This window comes from Rattus norvegicus, chromosome 2 (genome assembly GCF_036323735.1).
Source record: "Rattus norvegicus strain BN/NHsdMcwi chromosome 2, GRCr8, whole genome shotgun sequence".
NCBI lineage: Eukaryota > Metazoa > Chordata > Mammalia > Rodentia > Muridae > Rattus > Rattus norvegicus.
Window position 1 is genome coordinate 218,900,252 of NC_086020.1, and position 24,040 is coordinate 218,924,291.

General features: G+C 42.8%; 1 protein-coding gene across 5 annotated transcripts in view; it reads right to left on the minus strand.

The window, feature by feature from the left end:
* Alpk1 (alpha-kinase 1) overlaps nt 1-23,762 on the minus strand; it is a 122,589-nt gene extending 98,827 nt beyond the window's left edge. For 2 of the 5 annotated variants that reach the window (XM_039104062.2, XM_039104061.2), the window contains exon 1: nt 21,007-23,762. The gene's annotated coding sequence lies outside the window, so the exon portion shown is untranslated. The remainder of the gene's footprint in view (nt 1-21,006) is intronic. The other 3 variants (XM_017591342.3, XM_063282918.1, XM_227715.10) reach the window with 3 other exon arrangements.
* Nucleotides 23,763-24,040: the final 278 nt, after the last annotated feature.

The following is a 24,040-nucleotide window of genomic DNA, read 5'->3' on the forward strand; positions in this document are numbered from 1 at the left end:
CTGCTCTAAACTTTGCTTCCATATCCTGTCCTATGAATATCCCCCCCTTTTAAGAAGGAGTGGGAGCATCTGCATTTTGGTCATCCTTCTTCTTGAGCTTCCTGTGGTCTGTAGATTGCATCTTGGGTAATTTGAGCTTTTTGGCTAATATCCACTTATCAATGAGTGCATACCATGTGTGTTTTTCTGTGACTGAGTAACTTCACTCAGGATGATATTTTCTAGTTCCCTCCATTTGCCTATGAATTTCATGAAGTCATTGTTTTTGATAGCTGAATCGTACTCCATGTGTAGATGTACCACATTTTCTGTATCCATTCGTATGTCGAAGGGCATCTGGGTTCTCTCCAGCTTCTGGCTATTATAAATAAGGCTGCTATGAATATAGTGGAGCACGTGTCTTTGTTATATGTTGGGGCATCTTTTGGGTATATGCCCAGGAGTGATACACCTGGGTCCTCAGGTAGTGCAATGTTCAATACTCTGAGGAACCTCCAGACTGATTTCCAGAGTGGTTGTATCAGTGTGCAATCCCACCAACAATGGAGGAGTGTTCCTCTTTCTCCACATCCTCACCAGTGTCTGCTGTCACCTGAGTTTTTTCTTAGCCATTTTGACTGGTGTGAGGTGGAATCTCAGGGTTGTTTTGATTTGCATTTCCCTGATGACTAAGGATGCTGAACATTTCTTTAGGTGCTTTTTGGCCATTCGATAATCCTCAGCTGAGAATGTTTTGTTTAGCTCTGTACCCCACTTTTTAATAGGGTGATTTGGTTCTCTGGAGTCTAACTTCTTGAGTTCTTTGTATATTTTGGATATAAGCCCTCTATCTGTTGTAGGATTGCTAAAGATCTTTTCCCAATCTGTTGGTTGCCATTTTGTCCTAATGACAGTGTCTTTTGCTTTACAAAAGCTTTGCAGTTTTATGAGGTCCCATTTGTCGATTCTTGATCTTAGAGCATAAGCCATTGGTATTTTGTTCAGGAAATTTTCCCCAGTGCCCATGTGTTTGAGATTCTTCCCCACTTTTTCTTCTATTAATTTGAGTGTATCTGGTTTGATGTGGAGGTCCTTGATCCACTTGGACTTAAGCTTTGTACAGGGTGACAAGAATGGATCAATCTGCATTCTTCTACATGTTGACCTCCAGTTGAACCAGCACCATTTGCTGAAAATGCTATCTTTTTCCATTGGATGGTTTTGATTCCTTTGTCAAAAATCAAGTGACCATAGGTGTGTGGGTTCATTTCTGGGTCTTCAATTCTATTCCACTGGTCTATCTGCCTGTCTTTGTACCAATACCATGCAGTTTTTATGACTATTGCTCTGTAATACTGCTTGAAGTCAGGGATGGTGATTTTTCCCCAGAAGTTCTTTTATTGTTGAGTATAATTTTCGCTATCCTGGTTTTTTTGTTATTCCAAATGAATTTTCAAACTGCTCTTTCTATCTCTATAAAGAATTGAGTAGGAATTTTGATGGGGATTGCATGGAATCTGTAGATTGCTTTTGGTAAAATGGCCATCTTTACTATATTAGTCCTGCCAATCCATGAGCATGGGAGGTCTTTCCATCTTCTGAGGTCTTCCTCAATTTCTTTCTTCAGCGATTGATGTTCTTGTCATACAGATCTTTCACTTGCTTAGTTAAAGTCACACCAAGATATTTTATGTTATTTGGGACTATTGTGAAGGGTGTCATTTCCTTAATTTCTTTCTCAGCCTGTTTATCCTTTGAGTAGATGAAGGCTACTGATTAGTTTGAGTTCATTTTATACCCAGACACTTTGCTGAAGTTGTTTATCAGGTTAAGTAGTTCTCTGGTGGAACTTTTGGGGTTGCTTAAATACACTATCATATCATCTGCAAATAGTGATATTTTGACTTCTTCTTTTCCGATCTGTATCCCCTTGACCTCCTATTGCTGTCTGATTGCTCTGGCTAGGACTTTGAGTACTATATTGAATAGGTAGGGAGAGAGTGGGCAGCCTTGTCTAGTCCCTGATTTTAGTGGGATTGCTTCAAGTTTATCTCCATTTAGTTTGATGTTAGCTACTGGTTTGCTGTATATGGCTTTTACTATGTTTAGATATGGGCCTTGAATTCCTGATCTTTCCAGGACTTTATCATGAAGGGGTGTTGAATTTTGTCAAATGCTTTCTCAGCATCTAATGAAATGACCATGTGGTTCTTATCTTTGAGTTTGTTTATAATAGTGGATTACATTGATGGATTTTCATATATTAAACCATCCCTGCATCCCTGGGATGAAGTCTACTTGATCATGATGGATGAATGTTTTGATGGAACACTGCCGTTATATTTATGCTGGATGTCCCACTGTTCACTCTAGGGCCACTACTTGGGAGTGACATGGACATTAATTCTGTTTGGATCATCAGGAAGAGTTCGATTCTTAAAATCCCCCTCAACCACCTCCCCTTCCTGTCTGTCTTTCATTGTTGGCATTTTAAAATCCAAATCCATCTTTTTAAAAATAAAACATCTATCTCATTCAGATCTGTGTGTGTGTGTGTGTGTGTGTGTGTGTGTGTGTGTGTGTGTTACTTGCACAGGAGTATAGGTGCCTGTTGAAGCCAGATCATCAGATCTCTCTCATGGGGCTGGAGTCACAGGTTATTGTGTACTGTGTAAAGTGGGAGCTGAGAATGAATGCTGGGTCATCTACCAGGTCGGTGCACGCTCTTAACTGCTCAGCTTCTGCTCCAGTCCTCCAAATCCACTCTGACACAGCATCATTTCCGAGTTTTCTGGTAGTGTCTAGCTTTGCCATATCGTAGGTGAACAGTAGCCTCATGACTTAAAAGCCATCTGCGAACCAGAACCTCCTCGTGCTGAGAGCTGAGGACTCTACTTGAAGACCTCAAACTCTTATTTATGACATTTAGAACAGGGCAATGCTATAAGCAAGCAAACACGAGGTCGCTGGAGACTGCTGGGAAATAGTATCCCAGCACTCAGTTCTACCTCAGCTTCTTGAGCATCTGACGTGTAAAAAAAAAATAATGAATTAGATTAAGCACACCCTACTTATCTTGTATTTTTCTATTTCTGAGGAGCAACATTGTCTAATATTGTGTATATCCACAAGCAGTTGGCTTGGATTTCCCCCTCTAACTGGATCTTCACCTTACTCCCTCTTATTGTCTATGGGCCTGAGGGATTACTCTTCCACCCACATAGCCTTTTCCAGGCTACGTGCCAGACAGAAGCAGAGGACACAGATAACTAAGGCGCTGCTGTGTGGATTCCAGAAGCATGGATTGGTGGGGAGTTCAGTGTGTGTGTGTGTGTGTGTGTGTGTGTGTGTGTGTGTGTAGGTGTGTGTGTTGTGTGTGTGTGTCTGTGTGTGTTGTGTGTGTATGTGTGTGTGTGGTGTGTGGTGTGTGTGTGTATGTGGTATGTGTGTGTGTGTGGTGTGTGTATGTGTGTGTCTGTGTGGTGTGTGTGTGTATGTGTGTGGTATGGGTGTGTGTGGTGTATGAGTGTGTGTGTCTGTGTGGTGTGTGTGTGGTGTGGGTTTGTGTGGTGTATGAGTGTGTATGTCTGTGTGGTGTGTGTCTGTGTGTGGTGTGTGAGTGTGTGTGTCTGTGTGTGTTTCTGTGTGTGTATGGTGTGTGGTGTGTGTCTGTGTCTGTGTTTGAGGGGGTGGGCAGCTGGGGCGGGGGTGTGTGTGTGTGCATGATAACTATAGCCCTGTGATAAATGGCAGGGCAGACAGACCATGGGAGCCTAGAGATGTCCCTTCACCTGACCCACAAGCCAAGAGACTCTTTGGAAACAGTGACCCTGATTCGTAATGCAGTAAAAGGTCACCCATCTATCATGCTGGAGGAGTTGCTGGGCTCTCCGAGCTGAAAGGACCAACAAAACAGCTCAGGCCACTGCATGAACATGTGTAGTTTGTAAAGTTATGCCGACTTCCTGCTACAAACTCACAAGTATTTCTTTGTGGGCCTGGGATGGTAAAAGTTCTACTTCACTCCGAGGTAGAATTTTTAAGTGAGAAAAATGTTTCTCAAGTAGAACAAACGGATTGTAGGAGATATTAGGGAGACAGATCCCTTAGGAGTACTGAATGCCCTGCGTGTCGCTTGGGAAATCTCTGTCAGCCAGCAAAAAATTGATGTCAATAAAGCATAATAATTGGTCTCTAAAGGGTTACCTCAGGGGAGTTGGGAGAACAAATATTAAACAGTGGCCCCAAGCAAGGACCAGCACGCATAATTATTTATCTAGATAAAAAGGTATAGACACTGTGGACACAGCTTGGATTTGGGCCATTCAGTACTGGTGTGTTCATACATTGGAGAGGCTGCCGCCAAAGCTGCTCATGGTCTCTGCTTGACAGAACTTTCTGTAGCCTCAGACGATACAGCCAGTGTGGCCTCTCAGCCAGATCCTTCCTCCTAGCCCTTCAACAGTGTATATCACAGAGTAAAATCACTTCTCCAGACAGATAAAGGGTTCCTTCAGAGAAGGTTCCCTTGTGCCCTAAGGAATCCTTTTGTTGTAGAACCACAATCCCACAACCAACCAGTTTTATTTAGTACTTTCCCTTTCTCTTTCTTCCTTTCCTTTGTTTCCTCTCTCTCCCTCCCTCTCTCTCTCTCTCTCTCTCTCTCTCTCTCTCTTTCTCTCCCTCTCTCTCTCTCCCCTTCCCTCCCCATTCCCCCTCTCTCTTGATCGCTCGCTTTCTCTTTCTTTTCCTTCCTTTTTTCTTTTTCTTTCCTTTTTTTTTTCTTCAAAATACAAACCACAGCTTTCTCCTTCAAGAGGGTGGCGTTCTCAGTGTTTCCGTTATCCAAGTTCGCCATCTACAGGTCGAACCACTTACAAATTGCTTTTAAGGTTCACAGGAGATGGAATTTCAGTTTGCACATGTCTTCCCTTGTGGAAAGTTTATTCTTTCTTTCTTTCTTTCTTGTTTGTTTGTTTGTTTGTTTGTTTACCGTGACTGACTCGTGTTTGCCTTGTAGCCACAGTGTTGTTAGACATGTATTGCGCCCCCCCTTTTATTCCTTACTATTTAGGGAGTTACGTTAGAATGGCAAGCTCGAGGAAGCTGAACCATAAGATTCATAGTGCTGCATTTCTCAACTTAAATCAGCCTACCTTTTCTTAGACTGACAGAAAACTCTTCTCTTCATTAATGTTTGCATCACAAAAGCATCGGCAACGTACATAATACTCCCTGTTCCCCAGTACTGACCACTCAGCCTTTAACACTGGACTAAGAGATTTCAGGCATTATCTGATTGGACTGTAAGGGTAAATCTAGGCTGTATTGTTATTCTCAGTTACTAGAGGTTTGGTGGCTTGACCATAGTTCAAGGTGGTTGTGGAGTTGGTTTAGAACCTAGATGGGAGAAACCTCCTAATTGTCTTCAAGTATTTTTATCCATTTTTCCGGACCTATGGTGATGTTCACAGCTCTTTAAACAAAACAAACAAAAAAAAATCCCCCTCTTTTTCAAGTTTACCTATAACCTCCAAGGCAGGGGACTTGTCCTCCTTCTTGATGAGTAAAAAGGATTCCTCGCCTCCATCTGCTACACAAGAACTGAGTACAGAGGCAGAACCTGCAGAGACGTCCCCTGCACCACCAAGCACTGCTCACCCACATGCCAGACGCCTAGTGTAAGCCTGCCTGGCTCTCTTTTCCAGAGCTCAGGGTGGCAAATGCCCTCCGGCCATGACTGATCCTTCCTGTAGGACCTAAATGGAGCCATGTTCGATCAACAGCGCCTGGATTTATGCGCACAGACACCCTGTCTGCAAAAGAACTCTCATTAGGGTTTGGGTTACAGTTTCTTCAGGGGTTAGCTTTAGGTTTGACTTTGGGCCATAATGCATGTAAATTTGTTTATTATGCATGCAAATACACACATATACATAAATTTACACACACACACAAGTGTTTTAAGTTATACTTTGTCTCAAAAGGATGAGATTCACAAAGGTAAAACAGACGCATGCCCACTTGTGTAACTCAGTGATTTCTAGACAGCTCACTTAGATTTCTGGTTTCCGAGGGTGGACCTGGAAACTAGGAGATGGTAGGATGGGGCGGGCGCTCAAGTTCATAGGTTTAATTTGGTTGTGGGAACTGAATGCACCCGACTAGCTTTGGCACCAGTGGGGTTCACTGGACAGACACAAGCATATCTCTTAGAAATATGGCTAGAAACCATCTTTGTGGAGGACTAAAACCAGGAATTGGAAGGTGTTAGAGAAGCTGTATCTGTCTTTCCCTGCTTCGCAGTGCCTACTACGTGCCAGGCACCATGTTAGTTGGTTACAGGCGCAGAAGTGAGGCCCACAGATGGGTTCTGGGGCACCCCTCTCTAAACTTCTGACCACATCTACTTGCACGACCCCCTTCCTGACTCAGGCCTTCAGCAGTGACTCAGTCACAGCCTCCGTAACTCAGACATAAAGTCTTAGCAAACTCACGGGTTCAACAACGTCTGGAGTTAGTTCTCCATCCCTATTCAATCGGAAATAGTGACCCAAGGTGTGGAGCAATCTCAGTAGCAGGAAAGCGCACAGCAAATATGAAAAATTTTCGCGACACGACTGGGGATGACTGATTATTGATGGATCTAGGGGGGCCCAGCTCACTATGGGTAAGAAAATGAACTGAACAAGCCACAGGGAGAACGTCAACAACCAGGGTTCTTCCATGGTCTCAGTCCCTGCCTTCAGTTCCCACCCTTGCTTCCCTTTATGATTCCGACACTGATGTGTAACCCAAATAAATCCTTTCCTTCCCAAATTACTCTTGATCCTCCTGTTAGAAACCAAACTAGGACAGAGATAAAAACAAAAAGGTCGGGGCTGGGGATTTAGCTCAGTGGTAGAGCACTTACCTAGGAAGCGCAAGGCCCTGGGTTCGGTCCCCAGCTCCGAAAAAAAGAACCAAAAAAAAAAAAAAAAAAAAAAAAAACCAAAAAGGTCAACTTTACTGACATAAGGTAGTTTTAAAAAGTTTCTATATCTTCCACTTTGTAGTCTAATATACACATTATATTTGATATATATCCAAGTGTGTGTGTGTGTGTGTGTGTGTGTGTGTGTGTGTGTGAGAGAGAGAGAGAGAGAGAGAGAGAGAGAGAGAGAGAGAGAGAGAGAGAGAGTTTGAGCCCTGAATGTCCTGGACCTAGCTTTGTAGATCAGGCTGTCCTTGAACTCAGAGATCCTCCTGCCTCTGCCTTCTGAGCACTGGGATTAAAGGAATGCACCACCACCACCAAGAACACCGATTCTGAAAAATTAAAGTCTGTGGTAACTCTCCTCTACCAATGTAAATTAACACACATTTTCTGGGCATTTGCTATGCACTGGAGTCCGGAGTGGCTATAAGAAGACACTAGACATTAGAAATTTCAGGACTTGGGCTTCCCAGACTTTTATGACCACAAATGGTTGAATGTGTATTTGAGGAAGGACAGACTTCCTTACACGAGGCTTTGTTCTGAAGACCAGTGGAGGCTATACACAAATGAGCAGGAAGGTGCCAGTGAGCACTGGGTGGCAAGCTGGCCCTGAGGGGCAGGGTGGCAGTGTCACACCAGGCTGAAGGAGTGCACATGGTGTTGCAGTGAGGGCAGAGTGCACGATTCTACAGACCGTGTCAGCTGTCCTGGGTCCAGGCTTAGTCCCTTGGAGGCTTCCACAGCAGCTTGAAGATTGATGAAGTGTTTCATAGACGTTGGGAAAAGGGAAGTAAAGTCACAAGAGATTCAAACTAGAGATATTAGGGGATCATTCACAGGGGGAAGACACCTTAGTCTTTGAGCAAAGATAAACTGAGAACTGCCGAGGATGTAGCTCAGACGCTGACACTTGAAGAGCATACGTAAGGTCCTAGATACCATCCTTGGTATTGGGCAGGGGGAGATAAATGGTGAAAGAGAACCAGATTTGGAGAGGACGGCTCTACTCAGAGACAAGAGTGTACAAAAGGAGACTAGAAAACAAGATCTAGAAACTGGAAATACTAGAAACCTCAAACAGGCAGGAGACAGGATGCTGTGTGTAGTGATAAGCTGTATAGAAGTCCAGCAGCATGTATAGACACATATAAAAGCAAGCAGTCTGAGCAATGAAAGCCTGAGCAGCCATTTCCCTGAAAGCACAGACTGGAAGAAGCTGATGGGTAAATGTCAAAGAAGGAAAGGGGCGAGTGTACACACAGGCACTATTTCTAGAAGCACATCTGTTAGGAGGAGGAGGAGGAGGAGGAAGAAGAAGAGGAGGAGGAAGAGAATAAGAAGTAGAAAGATGGGAGTTAACAGTCTCAGGAGAAATGAATTTTTCATAAGAATTATCCTGTGGGTCAATACCTGGCCAATAGCTAAGGCTAAGATTACCAAAGCAAAAATACAATCAAAATAGAAGAGGGAATTTGAACAATGAGAAGAATCATAAACAAAGTTTTGTGGTAAGAAAACGGAAGTGGGCTTGGATACAAACCAGAACGTTTGTTTTCCCCAAGGCAGAAGGCGGGATACAATAAAGACTGATGATTTACAGGAGAGCCAAGAGTTCTTCCTAGAAAACCAGGGACCCTAAACCTCAGAGAGGGAAAGCTGGGCTCGGTAACAGGAGGAAGGCTTAGAATAGAGGGTTTGGGGGCTGAAGTAGGTGTTCTGAAGACAACTGGAGAAGGGGAATGAAAGAGCCAAGGTGTGTGACTGAGAAGGGGACTGCGGTTCATCCACGACCAGTCAGAGCCAACTTGACCCCACCTGCTCAGTGGACCCAAGTCCAGGAAGTGATGTGACAGAAAGGGACAGAACAAGTCTAAGGAACTCGTAAAAAACGCAAGCAACCCACTGTGGCCAGCAAACTGTAGCCAGACCCAGCAGACTGGCAATTAGGGAGGGTGAAGAAGATGCCTGCAAAGACCAGGAACAAAAGATCTTAGGGCGGGGCTTTGAGAGGAGTGGCCTAAGAAACGGGTTTCCAGCTTTGGTCCAGCTATGGTTGTTAGTGATGGCTAACTTGGAGTTGAATCATGCGGTCCCAGGGAGGAGGCGGCGGGGGTGGGGTGGGGTGGGGTGGGGTAGGGTGGGGGTGGGAACTTGGGGTGTTTTACAACTCTGTACCTAGCAAAGAAAGTTACTGCAGTAATTACTCAATCAGTAATTCCCGATTCTCATCCTCCCTCCCCCCACCCCGTGTGTGCGCGCGCACGCGTGCGCGCCTTAAAATCAACAGCTGGGAATTGCACCGCACTGGCTCTAATCTTAGCACCTAGGAGTTGGAAGCAGGAGGGTCACGAGTCCGACCCAGTCCCCTCAACCCCACCCCACCCAAAAAACTAACTTAGAAGAGGTTCTTCTTGAATCCTATTTCAATTTCACTTCACTTTCAACATCAGCTCTGACTTGGAGGACTTCAATAGACTAGCTTTCTTTTTCCTGTTTTTAAAAAAAGTTCTGCCAACTGTAACTAGCAAATTAATTCAGTTCTATTAAATATTCTTCTTCCTTAAAATAATATAATACTCTAAGACAGTCAAGACTAAACCGTCTTGTTTCCTTCTATGGACCTAATAGTATTTCTTAATATTAGTATTAGTTTCTAGTGCTACTGAGACCCCCCCCCCCGTCCGCATTGCTGTTCGGTGTTTACAGGCTGGGTGGGCGCTAATGTGAAGCCACTATTAGGTGGTTACACCTATGCATCTCTTACTGTTGGTAAGTTGGAAACATTCCCTTTTATTCCAAGGACATCTGCAATGTTCTAAGAAAATCAGGTGCTTTCTGTTATTTTCAGCTAGTATAGGCTTTCTCTACACCCCCAACAAGACCCAAAATCCTAACTTCTAACCATTTTCTACAAAAAAAAAAAAAAGCAAGTTTTTCAGAATATCTCTTAGCATACTTAGTCCTCCTCAGTATTAACTGAAATCTCCACAAATACTACTTCATCACAGTACGGCATTTCATACGATTTTCTGAAATTTTAGCAGTGTGTTTCTGGAATTGAAAGTGAGTCCATTTTGAATACTACCTAGGACGTCAGCGCAGCCTAGTCGTGCCTTCCCTGTTACCCTTATCTTCCTGTTTTAAAGCCAGTTTCAGAGCTGGTTAAATCCATTCTTCTTCCTGGAGTTCCACTGCCGCCCTCTTCTGGTGGAGTAGAACAGCACACCCTTGAACTCCGTTTTCTTATTCATGAAAGCAAACCGGGTGCTCTCAAGACATAAATGGTTCCTGCGATTCACAAGACAGGTGATGGCCCAGAGAAAAGAATTTCTGAGGCATTAAAATATCCTTGTATATTGTTATGCTGATCAATAATCGTTTGGAGATTCATTTTAGTAACAATGCGTTGATCTGTCTATAATTTCGTCTTGGAAAACAACTTACTGATCATTTATCTCAACAATCTAGAGCTTCAGTGTGGTGAGGACAAAAGTCATGTCTATGCTATGGATGGAGACAGTTTGCTACCAAGTCTGTGGATACTTAAACCATTTGTGAGTGTATGTGGGGGTTACGGGTATCTGTTAAACAAGTATTTTAGAATGGCTATGTATGTAAAGAAAATGTCAGTAAGGCAAAGAGCCTTCCTTAGATAGTTATTAAATGCCCCAGGGAGCTTCCACATGCTAAAACCCTGGGATGCTTCTGAGCATGCTCCAAGGTCTTTGTTTCTCTTCTCCCTTCTCTCCTGACAACTGATGGAGCTGGCCAACTCTACCTCATAAATGCGGTTTTGCTTCTCAAGCCCTCTTGATGTCTATCCCCAGTGCGGACCATTAACTTCCAAACTGGCCTTCTTTCCATCTCTCCCGGCTCCTACAGCTCATCCTTCCACGCTGTCCCGCAGCTTCTTGTGAAAAAGAAACTGTTACTTTGTTGCTTAAAAGAAATCTGTGTTGCCTACCAAATGAATTCCAAGCTCCTCAACTCCAAACCGCTGGGTTTAGCACGGCCTGGCATTTGTGTAGGTTCTGCAACATTAAACTCGACCTTAGTGTCCTGGAAATGTGTCCTTGATACCTGTTTTGTTGTTGTTGTGGTGGTGGTGGTTGTTGTATAAATAAATGGGCTTTAGCATGATATTTCTTAAACGTTTTAACAATTTATTTATTCATTTATGTATGAGTTCTCTATCTGCATGTACACCTGCATGCCAGAAGAGGACATCAGATCCCTTTTATAAATGATCTTGTGGCTGATGGGAACTGAACTCAGGACGTCTGGGAGAGCAACCAGTGCTCTTAACCAATTAGCCATCTCACCAGCCCCTAGCATGATACTTCTTACACCTATCATTGTACCTTGACACACTCCCTTGCACATTTGCTTTCTATGTTTCCAACTCTGCGACAGGGTCTGACACCACCTTCTACCGGAAGTTAATCATCTACCTGCCTCCCGGGAGACGGCGCCACCTGCTGGTGCGGCAGCGTCCTACAGGTTCTCATCTGTATTTCTGAGTTGAATATTGTGGCCAGTACTGAAGAAGTTCGGTGCAGGGCTCTGAGTAGATAAATGGGTGGAGTGTCTTCTCTCCATCCCAATCTAGTGAAACCGCCATCTTTTCTCTGAGGTATGTCATTGCTTTCAGTAGGGGGAATCTATGGCTAAACATGACATTTGTGTTCACTTCAGTTACTTCCTGAGTGCATAGAGAAACCCCCAGTAGTGAGTGAAAAGCTAACAGCAGACCCCCAGGGCTGCCAGCAGACAACCTTGAATTTGTCCCCTGGCTTTGCCACTAACTGTGTCACTGTCAGTGAGATGGCCAGATTTTCTGCAGTGACCTTTAATTTTGTCAACATCTACTTATTACATAATGTTAAATGGAGTTACTTATCTGGTGGTACTGAGGATTGAGTCTAAGCACCATGCTTGCTAGGAAAATCCTGTGCCACTAAAGCTATACCCCAATCTAATCAGTGTCTAAATGGGACTAACACTACTTCTCCCTCGATTTATACAAAAATTACAAACGAGAAAGTTCATGACCAGGGCTGGAGAGATGGCTCAGCGGTTAAGAGCACTGACTGCTCTTCCTGAGGTCCTGAGTTCAATTCCCAGCAACCACATGGTGGCTCATAACCATCTGTAATGGGATCTGATGCCCTCTTCTGGTGTGTCTGAAGACAGCTACAGTGTACTCATATATTTTAAATAAGTAAATCTTAAAAAAAAAAAAGAAAAGAAAAAAAAAGTTCATGACCCATTTAGGTGTGCGTTTGATTTTAGAATTACTTAGTGTTTATTTCCTCCGAAAGCAAAGACTCTCATGTGTAATACATGTTCTCCGGGTTTAAAGGCCTCAGTGAACACCTGTTGAGTGAGTAAATAAAATCCAGAATCACTGTAGCTACTCATACTTAATATGGGTCTATGCGTTAATAAAGTTTTTGCATTCTTTCCTTCTCAGTGTAAATTCTGCACTCCAAAACTGACATGTCACCAATGATCTCTCTTGCTGTAGCATCTGAAGTCTACAAAGACTTGAAATAAAATATTTACAAGCCTTTCATTGTTCATCCATTTGTGCACTACTCTGTACTTACTCACTGCAAACTGTGTCTTTGTACTGTTGCTTGAATGGCATAAATATGTAGTAAATGTAATAGTAAACATAATGTGAAATATAATAATACTAGATGTAAATATATAGTAAACACAATTTTCTTCTTATATGGTGAAAGCAGCCATTCCTTTAAAACGTAAATGAAGGGGGTGGGGTGGGAGAATGAACTGAAACATGTGTCATGATACATGTGTATGAAAATGACACAAAAACACATCCCTTTGTACGTTAGATTTAAAACATTAAAAATATTGAAGACCACCAATAATCTTATGAAATAAAAAAAAATCCATCAAAACACTCATGTAGAAAATGAAGTACCCCTGAATGAACAGACAAAACAATCTTTTAAAAGTAGGATAAAGTTAGAAGACTCATACTTCCTAATTATAAAAGTTGCTATGGACGCTGGCCAGATGACTGAGGGGCTGAGAGCCCTGGCTGCTCTTTCCGACGACCTGGTTCAGTCCCCAGCCGTTGTCCATATGGCTGCGCGCGCACTGCAGCCCGGAACTCCGGTTGCGGAGAATCTGACATCCTTTTCTGGCCTCCCGTGGCAACGGCATGCCCTTGGTGCACGGTCATACATGTGGGCAAAACATTCATACACATAAAGTAATGAAATAAATAGAATTTGCCACAAAGCTATCGCAGTCAAAAATCATAATGTACTTAGTGAGTTCAGCAAGTGTGACGCAAGCATTTAGGGAGAAAGGTACGATTCTTCTTCTGTAAGTGGTGTTGGGAAAACCGGATGACCACACGGGGAAAGAATGTAGTTAGGTCTTTATCTTATGCGAAAATTACCTCAAAATGATGCAAGGGCTTAAATGTAGAAACTGAAATTACAAAACTTTTAGGGAGTAGAGCTTCACGGCCTTGGACTTGAAAATCATTGCATGGGTAGGACATCAAAAGCACAAGGAAAAGAAAAAAAATCAAACTTGAAACTTTCTGTGTACCAAACAATACTATCAGCAGAATGGAGACTTGCAAAATGGGAAAGATGTTTATAAGTCATATCTCTGCTGAGGAGTTAATAGCCATAATATATGAAAAGCATCCATTATTCAATAACACACACGAACAAGAAAACAAAAAAGGTCCTCACTGTCATTAACCATTACGGAAATCCAAACCAAACCACAATGAGATATCATCTCCTGTCTGTTAGGATATCCACTATGAGGAGAAAAAATCACAAGTGTTGGGGAGGAAGTGGAGAAGTTGGAACCCTTGTATTCCTTAAGAAAATTAAAAATAGAATTGCTTTCTGATCTAATATGCACCCCGAAGAATTGAAAGCAGTGTCTCAAAGATGGCGCTGTATAATCATGTTCACTTCAGTCATGTTTGCAATAGCCAAAAGGTAGAAGCAACATGTGCATCCTCAGATCATCAGCAGATAGCTCAAATCTGTACATGCATACATACATACAAACATACATATACACATACATACACACATGCATACATATATACATACATACATATACACACACATATATATATACAAACACACACACACACATATACAGTGAGTATGAAAAGGAAGGACTCATGCTACAGCATGGGTAAATGCAGACATCCTGTACTGAGTGAAAGAAACAAATCCCAAAGGGACAGCAGCTGTCTAAGCCCCCTTCTCTGAGGTTCTTTGAGCAGTCAAAAGTGAGACAGAGATGGCCGGGGGCCTCAGAGGAGGGAAGCGCGGTCAGCCTAAGTGGGACTTGAGCTGCAGATATAAGAGCTCTGTGAGATGATTGAATTGTTTACCAACATCAGACCATGCACTTAAAGTGGTCAGGATGACACAGTGTACGCTATGTGGATCTTACTGTTCTTCTATCACTCAGGAACAGAGAAAACACAACACGATGTTAGCAGCCTTTACCTCTAAAAAGTATTTGAGGGTATTTTTACTTATTCTATAATAACCACTTAAAAAGAAAAGAAAAGAAAAATATGGTCTCACTTTGTAGCACTGGCTGTCCTGAAACTTGCTCTGTAGATCAGGCTAGCCTCGAACTCACAAATATCCTCCTGCCTCTGCCTCTGCCTCTCAAGTGCTGGGATTAAAGGCATTTGCCACTTCACCTACCCTGAAACTACGTATTTAAGTTCACTGACAACTTCTGGTTCCCATGTCCAGTCAAAACCTCTCTCTTGAATATCATTGGTATATTTTCTTTGGTATTAATTTTATCTGTATATGAATATTTTGCCTGCACGCATAGTGTACTTGTGTGTGTGTCAGAAGGTCCAAGATCCGCTGGGGTAAAAGGCTGTGAGCCACCACGGGGGTCCTGAGAACTGAACTCGGTCTTCCAGAAGGGCAGCCAGTGCTCTAAATCACCGAGGTGTCTCCCCATCCCCAAGCATGGCATCCTTACAGCGTTCACACTGTACTCCCATGGAGGCCTCAGTCAGTGACTCCGTCTTTCCTGCTCATGGGTGTGGCTGCTGCTGCTCTAAGGAGCTGCAAGCACCTGAGGGGCACATCCTGGGCAAAGAACTCGGCCAGGAATCTTGCGTGCTCTGCTGCCTCTACTGGACAAATGCGTCTCAGTGAACGAGCATTCTGTTTACAAGGATTCCAGTAACCTTCTCTTTCACAGTCTGAACCTTTGCTTCATGAATGTGCTGTTCCCATCAGAAAGGCTTCTTCTTACCTACGGTTATTGAGGAACAGCTGTGTTGAGACACCGGGGAACTTCTGCCCCGTGTTGCATAATCGCTATGCTTCCCCTCCCCCGCCCCCGCCTTTTCCTCTGACTTCCGCCTTCACATGTACTGTAGCTACCTGGAAAGAGAACACTGAGTGCTCCCAGATTTCTGAGAGGGGATAGTTCATAAGGGTCTTCAAGAGTCATAACCATCTTTGGGTTTGTTTTTTTTTTAACTATAGCCTTTTATTCTTTTTTTTTTTTTTTTTTTTGTTCTTTTTTTCGGAGCTGGGGACCGAACCCAGGGCCTTGTGCTTCCTAGGCAAGCGCTTTACCACTGAGCTAAATCCCCAACTAACTATAGCCTTTTAAAGCACTGCATTCTCGGGCTGGAGAGATGGCTGGGTGGTTAGGAGCGCCCGCTGCCCTTACAGAAGACTCCTGTTCAGTTCCCAGCACCCACACAGCAGCTCAGAACCATCCACGACTGCAGCTGCAGGGATCCAATGTCCTTTTCTGACGTCCCCAGTCCCAGGCACACGTGTGGTGCCCATGCATTGGTGTAGGTAAATATTTATACACATAAAAATAAAGTAAATGAGTCTAAAAAATTAAAACACTGTATTCTTATGAGAGCAAGGACTATTACTGTGGAAAATTTGGCATTAAAAATGAAATAATTAATTATGGTTCCACCAAGAAAGAAGTATCACAAATCTTTTATGTCCTTATGTGTCAGCATAGCTACAATAGTTATAGTGAGGTTTTATAAAGGTTAGGTTTGAGGTAATGCTCCCTGATTGAGGGCACCCAAGCAGTCGGATTTAAAACGCTCCGGTGTGTTTAGGAATGATGATTTGCATTTGATTGCTGCATCTTCCCATTTCTGTCCTTGCTAAGGACTTGGATGACTTTGGCATATACCAGCTTCTACCTTTCTTTCAGATTTTCTTTAAAACTTGTCATCCCTCCCCTGACACACACACACACACACACACACACACACACACACACACAAACACACATATACACACACACATACACACAAATACACAGACACATACATACACATACACACATACACACATATACACACACATACACACACTCACACACACATACACACACATACACACAAATACACACACACATACATACACATACACACACATACACACATATACACACACACATACACACACACATACACACACATACACACAAATACACACACACATACATACACATACACACACATACATACATATACACACATATACACACATACACACACATACACACGACACACATACACACTACTCACAAACACACACACACATACACACACTCACACAGACTCTCTCTCTCTCTCACACACACACACATACACACACTCACACAGACTCTCTCTCTCTCACACACACACATACACACACGCACACACACTCACGCACACACTCACACACATACACACACTCACACAGACTCTCTCTCTCTCACACACACACATACACACACGCACACACACACTCACGCACACACTCACATACACACACTCACACACTCACACACATACACACACTCACACAGACTCTCTCTCTCTCACACACACACACACACATACACACACTCACACAGACTCTCTCTCACACACACACACACATACACACACATACACACTACACACAAACACACGCATACATACACACACTCACACACACATACACACACACATACACACTACACACAAACACACGCATACATACACACACTCACACACACATACACACACATACACACTCACATACACACACGCACACACTCACACACATACACACACTCACACAGACTCTCTCTCTCTCTCTCACTCACACACACACACACACACACACACACACACACACACACACACACACACACTGCCTGGCTCTGGAATAGATCCTTTGCATCCTAATCCAGAGCCTGCATGGCTGCTGCTGGTGGGGTGAAAGTGAGGGCCTAAGGCCAGGACCAGTGTTAGAAGGGGAAGAAGCCTCCCACCCAGGGAAAGGTCTGGAGAGAATGCCAGCTCTGACGATGCAGATGCTGACAACTGACAAGGTAGTGTAAGTGATCGGACTTGCATGTTGTATAACATGAGGAAGAGGAACGGAGTGGTGCTAACGGCCAGTAAGGAGGAAGGCAGAGCAATTACTTGGGGTTCTTGAGCAAGCACTACTAAGTGTGTCTGACTCATAAGATTGAGTTAGCGGGGTTGGGGATTTAGCTCAGTGGTAGAGCGCTTGCCTAGCAAGCGCAAGACCCTGGGTTCAGTCCTTAGCTCCAGAAAAAAAAAAAGAAATAAAGAAAGAAAGAAAGAAAGAAAAGAAGAGAAAAAAAGAGAAGGCTAGCCAACAAAACGTTAAAAAAAATATTGAGTTATCATTGAACAAGATAAAGCATTTGCAATTTGTAGTAGAAAGTCTGACCCCATAGGACACAGTCAACACGTATGTCTCAGTGAATCATGCGTTCTACACTGATCTCAGCAACCTTCTCACTCACAGTTTGGTGCCTTTTCCCTCCATTTCTCAAATCAAACAGTCAACTGTGGTTCAGCAGTATTCAATAAAACCTCCAGAAACAAGTGCCACACGGTTTTAAATGACATGTTGTTGTGAGGAATGCAATGAAATATGTGCCTCTTTGTCCTACGTGGGAACATTAAATCATTCCATTGACCCGTGGGCAGTGACAGAATAGGAAACTTGAATTCTTCCTCTGTCCTCCACAGGTGTGTGGATTAGTGTTTACAGACATGTGTGCACACATGAGCACATAAATTCATGCACATACACATGCATGCACAAACGTGTGTACACACATGCACACATGTACTCACATGCATGCCTTCATATACACACACATGCACATACACGTGCATGCACACACACACACTCAAAGCACTGATTGAATGATAATAGTAGGGTTATAGCGTTGATTACGATTTTTGTAAGTTCAACATTTATTAAACCCTTCTGAAAAGTTGGCTAGAACCTTTGTCCAAACAAGTAACGGACAAAGAACAAGGTTTTTATATATTTATGGGTGTGAAAGAGTAAAACTGAGAGCTATGGTGCATCTTAGTAATTGACAACTCCAGGATCTGATTCAGGAAGTAAGTAGGGATGGGGTGATGAAACATTCTGGAGTAGAAATGTTAAGACCCAAAGGAAATACTGTCTACGGGGACGAGGGAAAAGAGCAGTGGTGGCTTGGAGAAGTGATGTTCGCATCGGTACCTATGTCTTTCATGAAGTTGGTACTGAGAGCATCTGCTTGGCATAACATGATAAATGCTCATGTTATTGAGTGAAAATATATTGAGAGAGAAAGCTAGAGTATGATGTGCTCCGTCTACAGACCGAGGCTGTTGCCCACATAGCATAAGTGACTGTGTTGAGGGTTTCTCTCATGGCTGCTGAGAGGTCCTGGCAAGCTACCCCTATGGCACTACATCCTCACGCCTGTCTCTGTTGCCCACCAGGGAAGGAGAGGGGATAGAAAACCTGGACACAGCGGAATTATCAGTCACCAGCAACTGGATTAGAAACAGCCATCAAGCCTGATTCATAACTAAAGCCACCAGCAACTCACGTAGAAACAGTCATCAATCCTGATTCAGCGCAATGTCTCCTTTCTTTATAATTATTGGCAGACACGAGTCAAGGGAGAAAAATCTCCCTTGATATGGCTACCTTGGGAAATGACTGCCTGCAGTGTCTGTACTTTAAATATAGGCTATGTTAATGGAACAACATGAGGAAGAAAAAGAAACCATGCTAAAGTTCTAAAAAATTTTTTATATATAAAAGAAAGACAATGGAGAACAGACAAGATTTTTTTTTCAGTTTGACTGATGCTGTATGCTTACGTTTCAGTGGGTGACACTGCAGTAAACAGACGAACTGGGTTAGGGGAGATCCCAAGCAGGGTTTCCTGGGCGAGCCAAAGGCACACTGGGATGCAAAATTAAATACAGACACAATAGTAACACTCACAAATGAATGTGTCCAGGTTATGGAGGTCTACAGGGACAAAGGGTCTGACTAGGGTACTCTTGGTACACATAGCAGGCAAAGTTTCTATATCTCTCTTTTTTTCCCCCTTGTCTACAAACTAATGCTAAGTAGACTTAAGTGAAATCTATGAAGGGATCACTGTTCAGCCAGCCAGCCACAAGAAACGTCAATTACAGATTAAAGTTTCCTAACTTGAGAATCTGAAATCCAAAAGGATCCAGAACTCTAGAACTCTAGAGTTTTTGTTTTTGTTTTTTTGTTTTTGTTTTTGTTTTTGTTTTTTTTTTTGAGCCCTGACGTGCAAAACTCCATACCTGACCTCAGTCAGGTCTATAAAATTACCTTCAGGTTATGTGTACACAGGGAAGAAATGTTAAGTGGATTTTGTTAGTTGGCCATCTTTGTCAGAATATCTCATTCCGTATATATAAGTCCAAACTCTAAAATACTTCAAGTAGGAGTATTTCAAATCAGGGACATTCAATGTGTGGCAGTGTTTTTCAGCTGCCCCTCCCCCGCCCTTCACAGCCCACATAGAGGTCAGAGGACATGTGAGAATTCTATCTCTCCATCCCCCATGCACCTTTTCCCACAGAGCCATATCTCTAGAACTAATCATGAGATGTTTAATGCACGTTAAAGTAAGAATGTAATCTAAGGCTTTCATGGTAAGGGCTTGACAGGTGCCATGTAAAGTCGGTAGCATGGGTATTATACGTTGGGAACAGTGTGACTCAGGTTTGCAGGTTTTACAGTTACCAATGCTCTCAAATGCTCAGAAACACTGAGGGCAAAGTAAGGAGCACAGAGACATGCGCAGACTTGAGCAGAAGCAACAAACAGGCACAGGACATTTTAAAATATTTTTTAGCTATGAGGTCTCAGCCAGGCAAAAGTCAATATTGTCATTTTTTAGGAGTATTAGAAGCACAGAGTTTTTTCAAAGGCCAAGAAGCGAGTATGAGAACGGAGGAGACATTGTGTGGCTCATCTGCTCCTGCCTTTGGGCTGGTACCGGTTGTAAACACTAAGGACTTCAGAGCTTTTTAATTTGTGACTTTCCAGGCTAGGGGACTACTTTCAAATGTTGAAAATTTTTAGCAAAAAGACCATTTTACCTAGACACGCAAAGGAGTTTAATTTTTTTTTAGGTGTACTTTCTTTTTAACCAAATCTTGTCCATACCCAGAATCCCCGTCCTTTCTTCCCAAGTGGGTAGAGACTTTCATGCAGCTGTGTCCTGGCAAAATCACTCACTGAACCATACAAGCTACTATGATGGCTTCCTACGTGCTCCAAACCCAGTTTCAAATAAGTAATCCCCACAATCCTTTAATGCCCTCATCAAACACTGATTTTGTGAGCAGGTTCTGGCAAGATCTGTGACTAAATACATTGCTATTAATCCTTATATTTTAAAAAAAGGGGGGGGTTCATATTTTTCCCCTCTTCACAACTGAAGCCTACTATTGTAGGCAGCCTTTCCTCTGCTTTCTTCTCCCCTTGTCCCTCTGAGGAACTTCCAGAAGCGCACGTTCTTCTTAGGTCTCCAGAGTTACTTAAAGGCAACAGAGACCGAGGTGACACCGGCTGAGTTCACCACAGTAATATTTGAGGAAACTCTGCCGCCCCCATTCTGCGAGCATCTGCACCGCACCTCCTGCAAGTTCTCATTTGAAAGTGGATACTCACTTTTATGCCAGAGCAGGGGAGAGAGAGACACCAGAGAGCAGCGGCCTGACTGGGAGATCCTTAATTCCGGTGCAACCTCCCGGAAACACAGCGTTTCTCCTCAACAGCTTCTGTTCCAGGAAACGGGACTCTGAAAAGAAAAGCCCTTCCTTCATCAGAACGAGCTTGTGTAACGCCACCACGAGACACGCCCCGTTAGGGACTGCTGCGGGAAAGGTATTCTGGGAGTTGTGTTACTTCGTCTGGCACCGTCCACCAGGAAAACCCCAGCTTGGTCTCCAGTGCAAATAAACATGTTGACCCACGTGCCTCTGCGACACCTCGTTCCCCACTGCGCTCTAACTCCGAGGTAGAGCACCGAAAGGAGACACGGAGAGCTTGTCTTTTGATAACATCAAAACAGTGTCGTCATGTTCCTGATTTCTCATTGGCGGTCTCTTCTTTCACTCTTGGATGACTCCATTCTGCCCTAGTCCAAATAAAGACTTTCCTTGCAGTTTCACAAGAAAAGGAACTTGTCTGATAGCTGGTTTGTAAATAGAATTTTAGAGTCCGGTTTTGACAAAAGCAAGTCAAAAGTACACAGAAAGATGTTAAAATGTTTATCAAAGTACATTTCTATCGGAAAGTTTTAAGAGGTCAACAATATTTTAACTTTGAGCCTTTCTGAGTCTGCTGTGCTGAAGAAGTTTAGAAAGGTTTTCTTTACTTTTTAAGATTTATTTTATTTTATTTTTTTTTTTTTTTGGTTTCTTTTTTTTCGGAGCTGGGGACCGAACCCAGGGCCTTGCGCTTCCTAGGTAAGCACTCTACCACTGAGCTAAATCCCCAGCCCTTAAGATTTATTTTTACTAGTTTATGTGTATGAGTGTTTTGGCTTCATGTGTGTGTGCACCACATGTATTGTCGCTTGAGGAGGTGGTGAGCCTCCCTGCTGGTGCTGGGAATCGAACCTGGGTCCTTTACAACAGCAACAGCAACAAGTGACCTTAACCACTCAGCCAACTCTAATGCAGGAATGGATTTCTTTAATACCAACGGGATGGGTTTAGGTAAACCTTGGAACATGAGAATGTAAATAGCTGGACACCTGGGCAACAAATGATTTAGCCAGTTGGATAAATTCCAACTCAGTTTCCCAACAAAGTGGAAGGAAGGAACCAAGCAGCCAAAAGCTAGGTTACCTAAAAACTAACTTACAACCAGCAACAATTCTTCATCTATGACTTTAGAAGTTGTTCAACTAGCCAGAGTGATGGTGCGCTCTTTTAATCCAAGCACTTAGGAGAAAGGAACAGGTAGATCACTGTGAGTTCAAGGCCAGCCTGGTTTACAGAATGAGTTCCAGGACAGCCAGGGCTACTCGGAGAAACCTTGTCCGGAATAAGAAAAAGAAAACAAGAAAAAATAAGGTTGTTTAAGTAAGAACATAGAATTTCTATTAAAAAAAAATCTTTCCATTTATTTATATAGAGTTTCCTTTTTTATGTATGTACTTTCTCGGAATGTTGTTTTGTTGTAGCTATAGATAATGTGTATCTATTAACTAATTAAATACCATGAATCTCGTTGACAAGTGCACTTTTAACTAGCACTCTATTATTTAATATTCAAATACGTAACTTTGTATTTATCTTCCAAATCAATTACAAATTAAAAATACATGTATTGTAAGCATAGTATATGTCAGTCTTTAGAATGTTTATTCAATAGAATCTATAGCAAAGAAGAGAAATAATTTTAATATATACAATTTTCACTGTATACAAATAATGAAAACTTAAAGATATGGGAGCGAGTTTTGAACTATGAGAAAAGTCGATGAAGGAAATGGAGTAAAAACAGAAACTTAGTGAGATAGAAAAGTAATGCAAAATTTCCCAATTGTTAAAAAAAAAAAGACTTCGTGCCTTTAGAGAGAGATGTTAGCCAAATTATTTGACATATAATTTTGTTTGGCCTTTAGAAGAATACCCATGGATGTTGTAACACACACCATTAATCTCAACCCTTGACGGAGTGGGGGGATGCAAGTGAATATCTGTGAGTTCAAGGCCAGTCTGGCATGTAGAGTGAGTCTCAGAGGGTTACATAGTGAGATCTAGTCCCAAGGAGAGGAAAGAAAGGAAGAAAGGAAGAAAGGAAGAAAGAAAGAAAGAAAGAAAGAAAGAAAGAAAGAAAGAAAGAAAGAAAGAGAGAGAAAGAAACAAAGAAAGGAAGGAAGAAACAAAGAAAGGAAGGGAGGAAGAAGGAAGGAAGGAAGAAGGAAGAAGGAAGGAAGGAAGGAGGAAGAAGGAAGGAAGAAGGAAGAAGGAAGGAAGGAAGCAGGAAGAAGGAAGAAGGAAGGAAGAAGGAAGAAGGGAGGAAGAAGGAAGAAGGGAGGAAGGAAGAAGGCAGGAAGAAGGAAGGCAGGAAGAAGGAAGGCAGGAAGAAGGAAGGAAGGAAGAAGGAAGGAAGAAGGCAGGAAGAAGGAAGGCAGGAAAAAGGAAGGCAGGAAGAAGGAAGGAAGAAGGAAGAAGGAAGGCAGGAAGAAGGAAGGAAGAAAGATGGATGTGTAGAGTTTTGTTTAGGAAAACCACACAGAGGTCTTTTGTAATTATTTAAGATTATAGTAAAAAATGAACATCAACTTCAATATACGTGACTTTTATTTTTTTAAGGAATCCTGTTTGGGAGCAGGTGAGCACAGGAAGTGTTAGAAATTATTTGAGTCTGATGGAAGAACAGGAGGAAGGATTGCAGGGCCCCAAAGGAGATAGGAACTCTGCAGGAAGACCAACAGAGCCAACTAACCCGGACCCTCATGGCTCTCAGAGTCTGAACCACCAACCAAAGAACATACATGGGCTGGACCTAGGTCTCCCCACTCATATGTAGCAGATGTGCAGCTTGGTCTTCATGTAGATCCCAAACAACTGGAGCAGAGGCTATCCCAAAAGCTGTTGCCTGTACATGGGTTATGTTCTTCTGGCTGGGCTGCCTTGTCTGGCCTCAGTGGGAGAAGATGTGACTAACCACAAAGAGACTTACAGTG